Source organism: Ovis canadensis, chromosome 10 (assembly GCF_042477335.2).
Source record: "Ovis canadensis isolate MfBH-ARS-UI-01 breed Bighorn chromosome 10, ARS-UI_OviCan_v2, whole genome shotgun sequence".
NCBI classification, from domain to species: domain Eukaryota; kingdom Metazoa; phylum Chordata; class Mammalia; order Artiodactyla; family Bovidae; genus Ovis; species Ovis canadensis.
In genome coordinates this window covers 25,506,709-25,519,480 of record NC_091254.1, presented here as the reverse complement: position 1 = coordinate 25,519,480, position 12,772 = coordinate 25,506,709, and positions in this window count along the sequence as shown.

Here is a 12,772-nt window from a genome sequence, read left to right as displayed (position 1 = left end):
GTCATTTGACGTGATGTGTAGGAGAGTTCTCGAGGAAGGTGAGTTGGGGTGATACCTGGCCACACCTCGGCCTGCCGTCACTGCTTGTTTATGCATGCCGCAGTTTTCACTTGTCCTTCTGCCCCTTCGAGTTATGGGCTCCTTTTTTTGTTGTTCTTGAACACTGAAAGAAGAGGCAAAATGAAGTTCTTGCATGTATGAATTTCTAAGATTTTCTGCTTGGGAAACAAGCCAGTGATGTTTTCTCAGTACCATTAGTCCTCAGGGGCTCTCGTTGCAAAGTTAGGAAGTCAGAGGCCTGCAGCACAACCCCGAGCTGAGACTCCTGGCTCCAGCAAGTCCCTGCCACCCGTTAGCTCTAAAATCCTTAACAGGCTGACAGCCTTCCTGTGTCTTAGGTCCTTAATCTGTGAATAGTCTATAGGGTCTTAAAGTTTAATTAGAAGTCCATGATTCTAAATACGGAAGCATTTTTGCCTCCTAAAAGCAGCTGCTTTTTTAGGAATGACACTGTTAGAACAGAAGTCAGGTTTTTGAAAAGGTTCTAGTACTATTAATAGTTTTGCTTGCATTTTGAAGGATGTATTATCTAAAGTTTGTTTTTCTGTTGCCTAACGATGTGGGATTCAGGATTTTGCTGAGCCACTTGGTGTTCCTAATATACGTGACTGTGTTACACAATGCCTAGTCTAAATACAGTAGGTTTATGGGTGAAGAAAGGAATTTTAAGCAGTGGTTTGGATGGCTTGCCTTAAAGTAACACGCTAAAGTACTGCTTCTCTTTTACCACTCTGTGCAGTGAAAATTTATGACTCCAGAAAGTTAAAAATCTTCATTTTGAGCCTCTTAACTTACAGTCTACTCTCTCAGCTTGGGTATTAATTGGTCCCACTTTGTTTCTAGGCTCCCATTTTCTTCCTCCCTGCCTGCTCCCTCCCCTCCTCTTCTCCCCCTCCCCTCCCTCCTGGGTCACGGCTGTACAACCTGGAGTCCTAACCACTAAGCTGCCAGGAAACCCCGGCACTCCTATTTCAGTTCTCAGGTCTTCATTCCTACTCTGGTTATGCTTTTGTTTTTTCAGAACATACTTTTTTTTCCTCTTAGCATGTGTTTTCTTTTTTGATGTTTAGTCTTGGAATATGTTTTTTTTCCTTAGGTTCTTTATCTCGTGTGTGTGTGTGTGTGTGTGTGTGTGTGCGTGTGCGTGTTGCTTCAGTCATGTCCAAATGTGGGATTCTCCAGGTTGCCAGTCCCTTCTCCAAGGGTCTTCCCAACCCAGGGATTGAGCCCATATCTCTCACATGGCAGGGAGGTTCTTTACCACTAGCACCACCTGGGAAGCCCCTCTCTTTTCCTAATTTCTGTAATTAATTGCACTTTGATGACTTCCCAGAATTTTACTGTCTCCAAAGAGTGTTGAATGGGATAATCTGCTGCTTTAAATTTTGCTATAAAGTAATCTCTTTAGGTGGCTACACCAACAGGTTTGAAACACCAGGGTCAGTTTTGGTAACTTGCTGTCCTGTGTCCTAATGATTCAGAGTTACTAACTAGCAAGTTCAAGTCTTTAACAAAGGCAGTTAGTGGCTCCTTTAATAACCTGGTTTCTCTATCTTTATTTGGAGAGAAGAAAAAGATTGGTTTGTACTAATAACTATTATAGTTTCCTCTGACCCCAGCATTTTCATTCCTTTGATTTGTGGTGGTCACTAACCGCGAGACATTGATTCATCATTGCTGTTGTCTCCCTGAGTTTGGAAAAACTTGTATGTTCTTAGCAGGTTAACTGTATAGGATAAGGAAGAAAATAATTGACCTGTCCTAAATAAATTGTTTAGATAAATTTCAAGTGAACATTTAAAATGAAGTTATGTCACTATGCTATTATGAATGGTTTAGATAGACATTTTAATTTAATACTGAAATATTTTTTGGCTCTCCTTTCCTCTTTTACCTTTCTCTCCTTCCCTAGTTATCTACACATCAGATTAGGTCATTGATCTGAGAGCTATACATCATTGACCCAGAGCAGTATTGCCTATTAAATGACCTCTGATCTGCCCAGTGAACTTTCATTTTATGGGGACCTTCGTTATCCAAATTAGAGTGCGTGTTTCTGACTTGTCCCTATTAACTGACATTTCCAAAAACAGGTGAACATTTCTGGGTGTTTCGTGTGTGTTTTTGTTTGTTACTCAAGCTGCTTTTTTTTGTACCAGCTAGCTATAAAAAGTTTACCTTTACACTCTTGCCTGCTATTTTAGCTCCATGAGAGTTATGGATATCTTGATGACTGCATCCTCCATCCAAAAAAAATAATACATATATGTATATATCCATTATCTCTGCATTGGAGGAACCAAGGGGGAGGAAATATAAAAGCTAAAAGGACAAAATAGTGATTTCTGTGCCAAAAGGACTGAAAGGACAAAATAGTGATTTCTGTGCCAGGAGGGTCCCGTCAGTTTTTATCTTCGGCTGCACTGTGTGCATGTGGGATCGTAAGTTCCCCCGAAAGCAGGGACCGAACCAGCTCCCCCGGAAATGGAAGCAGGGTGCCTTAGCCACCGGAATAGCAGAGAAGACCCCATGTGTGGCTCTACATGAGGGGTTGTCAGCATTGATCCAGGTGGTTTTTTCTCTAACAGTGCATATTCTCCTGTAAAATCATCGTAGACGTACCCCGAGATTTTACTTTGGAAACACTCGGGAACTTGTGGGTAAATCAGAAATAGTGATTTACTCAAAAGGGTAACTACTGGGGGCTACTCTTCCGATTTGCTTCTGAAATGAATTTAACTCTTAGCCTCTCTTCCTCCCTCAGTAAACTTATGCCCCCAAATCAGCCAAAGTCATACACATTGCTCAGCCGTGAGGGCAGTAACAGTGCCAGCTGTTCGGGCTGTTTACGGGCTGGGTGTGTTCTGTCTATCCTGCCTTGTAGCAGTCCTGTGAGGTAGTGATGCCATCCTCTCAGATCAGAGAAGTCAGGCCCAAGTTAGGTTCTTTGCCTCGTTCACGCCACTGACAAGCGGTGGAGCTGGAATTTGAACGGAGCACGGCCCATCAGACTTGAGTTCTCACGCTTTTTACAGCTGAATGAATTGGGTAACTGAGTGATTTTTATTAATGCATCAACTGACTGACAGTGAAGCGGAGAATGTGCAAGTTGAAGTTTTAAATTCTTATAAATGGGCTGGGAAGTATATTTCTTAAAGATCAGAGTATCATCATCAGTTACTTAAGTAGGGAAGGTTACTAGGAGTCTAGATCTCTTGCCCTTTGAGGAGGTAATTAGAAGCAAGTGGTCCTGACTTGTGTGGAAGATTTTTGTTTTCTCAAATGCAGATAATTACAGAGAAACAAGATATACTTACAACCATACAGTTGAAAGAAGTCTAGCATGTTATTCCTGACATATTCTTGTTCATTAAACTTGGGAGCTCACACTAGTTTTCCTTGTTCAAATGCTAAAATTGTCTTAAGGTTTTTCTCCTACCTAGTTACACATATTAAGATCAGTGAATCCCTGAGTTTTTCAGTGAAATTGAAATGATTCAGATTTAGTCCATTTGCTCCAATCATGTTAGCATTTTACATATGTTCTGAAGTTTGGCTTGTCTGGAATCTTCCAATACCTTTACTGTGCTTTCAAATTAGGTTTTTTTTAACTCTTACATATGCATTGAGACTTCTCATACATATCTCATTGACTTTATTTTCTCTTACAAGGTTCAGTTATAAAAAAATGTTTCAAAAACAGTATTGTTGGCCCCAAAATGATTTTTTTATATTAAGTAAGTTTAATAAATATAAAGTAGCCACCAAATAAGTAACCCATCAAAGTAAATATTGACACCTGTTACTTATGGTTAAGTAAATTTACATTTTCTTGTTAAGACTTCACGGCTGGTATGTTTTTAGTAAAATGCCCAGGAGTGTGAAACCCCTCACATCTGCCGTTTCTGCAACAGCAGCTCCCCAACGGCTGCCGAAGTTGTGATGTTCAGTAGAAGGAAGCTTGAGCTCTCTGCTGAGGGGGGACCAGCACCCCGCATTCCCCACTCCTGTGTGTTTCACCTGAGGGGTGGGAATCAGCAGTCATCTTCCGAGATCTGAGATCCCCAAATCTGCTGTGTTCGTTGATCTTTTGCCACTTGTCAACAGCCCCTTCTCAGATTCCTCTTCAGTAATTTTGCCTTTTTTAAACTTTTTCAAGAGCCTTGTGTCATTCAGAAGTTCCTCCATGTCTTCATGGAGGAAAATAGGACTAAAATAGTCTTCAGTGCTTGTAGATGGGCATTTGCATCTATACTGCTCCACAGCACAAGCTGTGAAAGCTGTGAACAGCAGGAAACTAGTACACATACTCTGTGCTTGATGCTCCGTTCAGTGCGCTAAGTGGCAGTACTGCATCGTGGTTAAATGCATGGACTCTGAGGAGCACCTGCTTGAGATCAGTCCTGACTACACTGCTTGCCAGCTGTGTGACAGCCGGCCAGTGCTTAATGTCTCTGCGCCCCAGTCTTCCTGTTTATGAAACTGGGCTAGTACCCATCTCGTGGGCGTTGATAATTCTACAACTGTTTCTCCTAATCCAGATGGTTCTAAAAACTAAACGTGTGTGTGTGTGTGTGACTCAATGGTTAAAAATAAAATCTAAACTTACAATATGGATAGTCATATATTTTGCTGCAGAAATACTCATTTGTTCACAGAATGCTAATGCTACTGCAGATCCTGCTGAGGTTATTACAGAATACATAATATATCTATATTACATTCTAAAATCTCTGAATTCACAAACACATCTGGCCCCAAAGTATTTGAATCGGGTTATATGTACTTATATATGTAAAGTGCAGAGAGTGGTTGCTTAATGTTGCGGATAACATCAACATGCTTTTAGGCTGAGAGGTTTAAATACTATAGAAAGCCTTCCTAAGTTCAGTCCTTCAAGATTCAGGATTCTGTCTGAAGAAGGTATATCAGCTAGTTAAAAATAATTAGTATAATTTAAAAAATTACAGCAAGAGCATAAAAGTTAATTGAAAAACTTTTATTTTGAATCAGTAGTTATTTTACTTAAGCAGAGCTTAAATATGCACGTGTTGTCAGCACTGCTTTAAAAAGAATCACGAAGTGTGGCCAGAATATACGGACTGGGTGTAGACCGTTAAGGGACTTCCTTTCAGAAGTTCTTTGATTTTAATTCCATTTTAATTTAAATCTCAAGACAAGAAAACTATTAGGGCTTATAAAAGCAAGTTGCAAGATCACAGCCCTTGGAGCCCACACATTCTGTCCTGTTATTTCCATCCGTGTACAGAGGCTGACAGTTGCTTTTTGCAAGAGTTAGTTCATTGGTCTGTTCCTTCTCTCCCCTGCTCCCTGCCCCTCAGATGGTCAGTGGGGAGCAGAATGTCTGTGCAGTACCTTGTATATACACTGTATACTCAACTATAGACTCAAGTTCAGGGGGCTTCTCTCTCAACTGCCACTTCTTGTCAATCATTTGTACTCTAGCATTGACCCTTTCTGTGACCCATTTTACTACAGATGAACACTTGGCTAATTTAGCTGGTTTAATGTAGTGCCTATGAAATATGCTAAGAAATTGAATATATTTCCTTGGAATTACTACTTAACTCTTTTGCTGTTTATTAGTTGCAAAGTGATCAGTTTCTTTCATTTTGACTACCACAGAGGTATCTTTTACAGCAGAAAGGATGCTAAAACATGAATCTGAAATCTTAAAATCCCTATTTTGATGTTCATAATGGTGTTTTGAGGACAGTGACTTAACCCTTCTGAACTTTTTTTGCCCTGGATGCTGATTACCTGACAGGGCTGTGAGGGCTCAGTTGTCCTGACTCAAAAAGAGTGTGGCCAACAAGTGCCAGTTAAGTATAAAGTCCTTGATTAATTTTTTTCCCCTCAGTGCTGTTGAGTATTGGAATTCCTAAGAAGAAGGTAACCAATCTGTTACCTGTGCTGTTCAAGGGCTTTTGTAATTGAGCCTCAGCCATAAATATACAAATTTCTTCAGTTGTATCTCTCACTGCCTCACGGTGTACCTAAGATCCAGGCACACAGGAATAGGCTAGGGGCCTGCCTGCTTTTCATGTAAAGGGCCTTATAGTGAATATTTTAGACTGTGTGTGCCACATAAAGACGACTGCATGTTCTTGTTTTTAGCTTGCAGACTTCTGCTGTCTCTCAATATCCCGTGTGTTTTTACCCCTTCCACCCAACCTGGAAAGCCTGTTGCCTACTGTTGTGTCAAAACTTGTCTCCCATGCTGCCTCCAGGAAGGCTGTGTAATCTTGGGCCGCTCTGTCCACCACTGGCTTTGCAGCAGTTGGATCAGGCTGTTTGCTTACGGTTGAGGCACCTGTTAGAGCCATTGATAGAGCAAACCAAAACCACCGTAGCATGTGAACATGTTTGCGAGTTTGATCTGCCTTTTATCAAGTCACTACAGTTGCCTCATTTCTTCGCTCATGTGACTGGGCTGCTTTGGGGAGGGGGGGGTGGGCTGGCTTCCAGCTTTGTATCTGCAGTACTTCCCTGGTGCATAGAGAAGAACCCTTCACAGTTTGGTAAATGGTCTTCATGGTGCACGCTGCAGAGAGAAATGTCCTTATTTTCTTCTCTTCATTCTTTAAGTGTCCTCAGTTAGATTAGTCCTGTGAAGTCACCCGTTCCGCACCCGCTCATTCACTGCCGCTCCAGCTGTGATGTGAGGTGCCTCAGGGATGCCTTTGTAAGGCGCCTCCCAGAGTTTCACTGCTTTTAGGGTTAGTTGTGTGGTATCTGTTCTACCCTGTGTGTCCTACGTCATTATTCACTCACTTTTGGATCTTTGATGCAGAGCATAATGCCTTTTACGTAGTAGATATGCAAGTGTTGGAGCTGTTGTTTTACACTAGACTAAACAGTTTTTTAAAATTGTACTTTGTTTTTGATATGTGACCTTGATATTATTTATTCATCTGCATATAAAGTAGTGATTTTTAAAACATGATTAACCTCTGGTCATGAGAAAATCTGATTTGTTCTTCGGTTATCTTCATCACTAGAGGGAATAGCAGTTACGTAACTAATCAAAATCCATTTGATATTCAGGTATTTTTGTGATTAATGTAAATTTTTAGTTTCCTTTTATTTTCCCCTCAGTGTTTTAAAACCAAAATACGTGGATTTCCTGAAAGAATGGACTGACGTTTACTTTCTTACTAGGTTAGTTATTCTTTGAGAAGAGATTTTGAGCCCAAGAAACTTAGGTAGAGTAAAAGAGGCCAGAGTTTTGCGAATTTAGGAATTTGTGTGGAGATGTGCACAGGTCTAGAAACCAAGAGTGGATCAAGCAGTTTCACTTACAAGCATACCAGCTTCTGGAGGTGAACGTTTGAACTGCTTACTAGTACTTTTTTTTTCTGGAAAACCCCCAGAGAAATGCTGAGATACTGAATACTATATGAACCACTTTGGTGAGAATTGCATACTTTATTTTTGTAAACAATATTAATACCTTTGCAGTCTTTCTGTCAAAAGCCATACTTTTTTTCTTGGGGTGGGTTTTCACTGTAATATAGGTAATGGAATAATATGTAGGGTAATATAGATAAGTGAAAATTTCATGTTCATGGCATCATACCCATTCTTATCAACGTTGAAGGCCAGGTATGTGCCAGACACGGTTTCCAAACCAGGGGGATGCACTGGTGAATGAATTCTCTGCATTTATGGAGCCTAGCTCATGGGGGAAATAGGCAGGGTGCATGTTAATGGTGTTAACTAGATGCTAAGGGAGAAAACTGCATATGCGAAGAGGACAGTCGGTGGTTGACACTTGATGTAGGAGCCCAGTTGAGAACTCAGTGAGCAGGTGATGCCTAAACACAGACTTGAAGGAAGTGGAGGGAGCCAGGAAGATGCTTGAGAACCAGCACTGCCAGCAGCGGCTGCTGGGGAGGCGGCGGGGCTGGGGCGGAGTGAGTGAGGGGAGATGGGGTGGGTGGAGGTGGTGGGGGCCTCCATCACCTAGGGCCTTGCGGGTGGTCCTGGTGAGGCGACGGTAGCTAATGCCAGGGCTCGCCCCAGCGTAATGTGGAACCCTGTTGTTCTCGGTGCTGTCACAGTTTATGTCTTCAGTTTTATTAAATGTACATGCAGTCAAATGTAGTTTATAAATCTAACGGGGATTGCAGTGGAAGTTTACTCTGAACACCTGATGCTGTGAATGAAGTTGAGCTACAGTTTATGACTTAATGGTTATATGTGAAATCCTTAGAGTCAGTATTTTATTGAAATATTTATTTCTGTTCTCTTCACATTATAGGTGATATTACATTTCAGTTTAATCTTTGTTTAGCAAAGCTGTTTCCTATTCTGGAGTCTTAAGTATAGAAGACTAGATACTGAGGTGAAATTGGGTTAATTAGAACAGCTGATGATGAAGAGAAACTTAGTGTGGTACAGGATTAGATGTTGAATAGAATTGTCAAAGATCAGCAGGCATGTTTTTATGGGCCATCTGGCAAGACTAGAAGTAGTTTTGGGACCTAGACTCCCTTAAACATGTATTTGCATTCCATTCCTTGTCAACATGAGACAAAACAAAAATCAGAATTTTAGAGCCAGAATGAATCTTAAATACTTACTAGTCTAAATCTTTAGTTTTACAAAGAAATTTTTTCTCAGACACACTCATATACTTTCTTCATAAGTGTTCTTTCACTTACACAGATAGAATTTAACTTATGTAAAACTTAAGCTATTTACCCCAGTCTTGAGCTCATCTTCTGACAACTGTCCCAAATGCCAGGCAACTAAAAATTACACCGTTGGGAAGGTATTCTGTATAAGCTTGAGGGTGAACGACCTTTGCCTGGGAAGCTTGTTTCTTAAAATGTAGGCTCTCACTGCTTTCCTCCTGAGATTTGACGCAGTAGGTTTGTAGGGCCCAGTAAATCTGTTTATTGTGACCTGGTGACGTCAAAGTATGTGACCTGGGACCTTACCCTTAAGAAAGCGATTTCATAGAGTAAAAGATTGAAAAGTGATGTTATTAGCGCTCTTCATCTCTGATGTCTTATTTCTGAAAAATTATAGAGACAGGTGAAAAGCTACATGGAATCTTGTCCTTGTGAAGAATCTGTTTCCCTCTATGTAGATGTGAGGCAGAGGAGTGCTTAGTGGTGATTTTTGTTCCTCTGTCAACAGAACCTTACGGTCATTATGATACAAGTCATTGAATCCATATAACCATGTGGTGCTGCACATGATGAAAATCTTTTTCAGTCGAGTGAAGCAAATTGAGACCATTTGGACAATATGCTATTTATTGTTGCTGAGATATTATTAAAATGGAGCAGAGAATACTAGAGTAGTCAGTATCCATGGAGTATATATGGAATATCATAGTATTGATTTAAATAAGGCAACTTCTTTAGCAACTGGAATATTCTCAGATGTTGTATGATTACACATAGGTGCTAAATGAATTAAACATTATAATGCTGGTTGATTAAGTCAAGTAGGATGTGTGTTAGGGGAGAGCTTTCTGGAGCGGAGATCTTTCTCACTTTGTAGCTGTAGTTTCCTGAGCACCTTCTAGGCAGGAGTATGGTTTTAATGAAAAAGAAACCACTTGCCTTTAAAAGCATAATTTCCTGCTGAGAGAAAGTTTATGCTGGTTAAGTTTATTCCAGGTCTTTGACTGTGTCAGTATAAAGTAAATCCATCATAAAAAAGATGGATAATGGTCTACGTTAAGGAAATAAATAGGCGATTGAAAAGAAAATTTTTGGTAAATAATCCACACCTTGGGAAGCTGAAGAACAGGAAGCTACAGAAATCATGTTTTTAAGAAACTGCAAGTAAATGTGCAAATATAATGCTAGTTTTAAGAAAAAGTGTATAGAGAGTATTTCTTCCAGACTATCTTATTGCTGTTAAGATTTCTGCAGCCATGTTACAGATGAGAAAAAGGAGACTGATTCAATTGCAGAAATTTGATAGGAAGAGAATTTTTGCACAGGAGCAAGCACAGAACAGAAATGTGACGTGACATCTGTAACGTTACTAGCAAACTCATAGAGGGAGCTTACAGTGGGGTATGCTTCTTAAAACAAATGGTATTTAATAACTTGGTGGTTAACCTAGGGACTTCTTCATAGCTTTGTTACTGATCTTTATCAACCTATGGTAATAACATAGATCCTAATAAAGACTGACTCTTGTATATTTGATTTAAAAACTATGAAGACATAGTAAAGGTTCAGTCAACCAAAATACCTTAGAAAATAGCATTAGCTATTGCTAGGTTAGGCTACATCAATACATGCGCAAATGCATATATAGATGTACTTACCTTTACACAGGAAGTACCTAAAAATTGTATGTAAATTGATTACTTCTGAATGTAAGCATTTTAAATAAAATTTGTGGTTGACTCAGTCAATACTAACTTAACCGGTTCTGTAAATTTGATTCTAACATACTGGGCTTTTTCAAAGTGAAACCTGTATATGCATATAAAATACGAGCATGCATATATGTACAAAAGCCCTTAAAAGGAATTCAGCTTTCTTTTATAAACAGCAAAACTCACTCTGCTTGTAAAACGTTTTTGCTAAAGTTTGCATAGTTGACTCAAATTTGCACCTTTCTGTCTGCATATGCTACTGGGGCTATCTGCATGTAGATTTTTGTTGACTCCCTCCTTCCCCTCAATAAGTCAGTTAACTTAAGAGAAAATGTGACATTTCTATAAAATAAATGTACATAAAACAAATCAGATCAGCATATTCAGCTTATGCAGAAATAAAAATTATTCCCACACAAGGAATTTCTACTTTGTAAAAATGTAGCTTGTATTTCAGACTGTAATAAAATCTGGTATAAGAACAACTGTTGAGTGGGTTAAGTGATTATTCTGAATATATTTGCTTTTTTAGTGTCAACAGTTATTTGAGGTGATGGTAGGAAGGAGGTTTAAGGATGAGGTTAAGGAAGTTTTTAACGTTGCAGAGGAAATTTGTTCAATGAGGTATGTAAATGTGACGTGGATCACTTGCTGAAACCCAGCAGTACTGTTTCTTCATCTTCTCTGCTGACACAGCAGCACCCATCACATCTAAGGCGACTGAATCAAGATGGGACTTGAGGACCTTGAAAATGAACCTGTGGTGTCCTAAGGATTGGTCTGCCTCACCACTGAGGACTAGCTAAAGGACAGGTTGAGGTTCAGCACTGCAAACTGGGCAGCATTTGCAGCTTTTGGACTGACCAGGTCGGAGGTCCCTTAGGGATTAGGAGCAGTTTGTGAAAAGTTTGTGTTCTGCAGTGTCCTCTCTCCCTTAACCAAATATTCTTTGTACACTCGATTCTTCTCTTTCAAAGTAGACCTTTAGGTTTTTTTCACTGAAAAATTTGAGTCTCTTTGTCATTCCTGCATTTAATCCAACTTTGACTTTCCCCTCTGTCCTTAAAAAGCTCAGAGCTTTGGCTCAGATGGTAAAGAGTCTGCCTGTAATGTGGAAGACCTGATCTTGATCCCTGGGTTGGGAAGATCCCCTGGAGGAGGGCATGGCAATCCACTCCAGTGTTCCAGCCTGGAGAATCCCATGGACAGAGGAGCCAGGTGGGCTACAGTCCATGGGGTCACCAAGTTGGACGCAACCAAGCAACTACACTTTTTCTTTTTTGTCTTTAAAATATCCATGCTGTGTTGAATTCCTTAGGTGCCAAGTGACTTTCATAACAGCATAATCCCATTATCTATTAAATAAGTTATGCACCTATATTTCATTTACTTGTGGTGCTTTGAAGAGGGAGCACGTTGTCAGGAGGCAGCCTTCGTTCCCTTGTGACCCGCCCTCCCCGCTAAGTCTGGCACCCTTCAGTTCCCACATGGAAAGCTTCCAAGGGGCTCCATGTAAAGTGGAAACGACCAGCCCCCTCCTTGCCCAAAACCTTCCGTTGGTTTCCTTTGCCTTCTGTGTGTATGTGTTCAATAGCTAAGTCGTGTCCGACTCTTGGTGACTCTGGACTGGAGCCCTCCAGGCTCCTCTGTCCATGGGATTTTCCGGGCAAGAGTACTGGGGTGGGCTGCCGTTTCCCCCAGTAAACTCAAAGTTGACATGCAGTATTGTTTGGAGCTTCTGCCTCTGTTTCCGTCCTGACACGCCCGCCTCAGCCTGAATGCTCCGTCCCTGCTTAACCGTACAGCGTCATGCCTCTACCGGAACTGCTCTCTCTCCCTGGAATGCCCTTCCCATCACCGCCTGGCCGACTCCTGCTCATCCTCGAAGACCCATTGAAGGCCTTCTCTTCCCCAGAAGCCCAGTGCTCCCAAGTCTATCAAGGCCTTCGGTGTACTGCAGCCCAGTCATCTGCCTCATGAGAGCGCAAGCACTTTTGGGGTGGGATCACTGACTCCTGTCTTTTTTCCTCTTTTATTTGCAGAGGCAAGGACATACAGGCTGCTGGGTGATGAGGTGGGAGGTGGTGTGTATAACCATTGGCACTGACTTGCTTAGTAGAGGGGCAGCCATTTTGAAAATGTAAAATTTGTAGCTACAGGAAGTTGCTGCCCCCTGAACAGTGTGGCCATACATGTCAGTGTGTCTGTCCTTCATCCCTTTTTTCTCCAAAGACCTAACTTGCTGTTCATCCCATTTAATGTAGGTATATGGGTATTCGTCTGATAACCAAGTTTGAAAACTAGATGTACAATAGTAAGGTGTCTTTAGACTATGGGACT